Genomic DNA, 1363 nt, shown 5'->3' with positions numbered 1-1363 from the left:
TCCAGGGGTCTGTGTAAGACCTATAGTCTCTTTGGGTTTTCTCATTGTGTGGTTTTCCCCCTCCCTACTTTTTCCTTCCCTCACGTCACCATCTTCTTTAATTCTGGTATTCAGGGGTAAAGGGATTGGTTTTACTTCTGTTTGTTCAATCTCCTATTCTTTATGTATGTCCTCTTACTTTGTTCAATTCTGAAGTTGCACTGTAGGTTGGAGGTGTTCCTTTCTGCAGTTTTAACATGTACTTAAGGGGAGAGTTGTGATTCAAAATCTGTCTGCAGGTCCTGGTATTCGCTGACAGGCATGTGGATAATGTGGAACCCACTTCCCACTGCCCTGGAATCTGTCCATGCAGTGGGGCTGTAGGTTTACTCCCTGAAATAAAATGTGGTTAGCAGAGGGGAGAGAATGGAGCAGATAGTGGGTTGAAGAGGGGAGTGGAGAGATAGAGGAGTAAGGGGGGAAACAAACGAGTGTGCTAACAAATAGAGAGAGAGCCCTATATTGAAATAGATAAAAACAATAGACCACAGCTACTGACGAACCAACTCTCATTCAAAAAAATAAAAAATAAAAATAAAACATATAGTGATGCTAACATACAAGCTAACCAACCACTTTGTTAGTGTGCTGTTCCTCTATACAAAGATATGGTTTACAGTGAGAAGAAAAGAGAAATAAGGAAAAGGAAAAAAGAAAAAAGGGAACAATAGAGTAGGAATAGAATTAAGTCATTAAAATAATAGAATCAATGAAGCACACTCTGAGACATTTTGTTTAAGTCCAATGTCCTTTCAGGTCTGATTTCTAGTTTTCTTTTCAAGCTGGTAAATTAGTTTGCAGTTAGGGTCAGTTGCCCCTGATCTGCTGTGAAGGACAGTTCAGATTAACCTCTGTTCAGCAGTTTGGTCTATGTCTTTATCAAGCTTGTTTCTCCCGTTTTGGTGTTGTTACCTTGAATCACCAGCAGGTGGTGCTATCTCAGCTGCTCGCCCCAGAGGGGGTGGGGCCGGACAGGAACAAGATGGCTGCCTGCCTCCGAGCAGGCAATAGGAACCCCACGCCGGGCAGGCAGGACAGTCTCGGACGCAGGAGAAGTGGCAGCGATCCCAGCAGATCTTCCCTGAAGGGGTTTGGTGTGGATCGCCTCGGGCCAGGTGGTGTGATGTGCTACCCGTCATGGAGGCCACGGTGGCAGCAGTGACGGCAGCGGTGGCAGGGGGAGGGTCTGCGGTGGCGGCGGCCACGGCGGCAGCACTGTTTGCACTGCAGTAACTGTCCAGTCATTGCGATGTCCCAGTGGTGGCAACGGCCGAGCTCTGTCTGAAGAGCAGGTTGCGATGCTGGAGTCCCAGCCCCCAGGGGT

The sequence above is a fragment of the Carlito syrichta genome, unplaced genomic scaffold (assembly GCF_000164805.1).
Source record: "Carlito syrichta isolate Samal-C Ts95f unplaced genomic scaffold, Tarsius_syrichta-2.0.1 Scaffold307711, whole genome shotgun sequence".
NCBI lineage: Eukaryota > Metazoa > Chordata > Mammalia > Primates > Tarsiidae > Carlito > Carlito syrichta.
The sequence above is the reverse complement of the archived record's forward strand: the minus strand, read 5'-3'. Positions refer to the sequence as shown.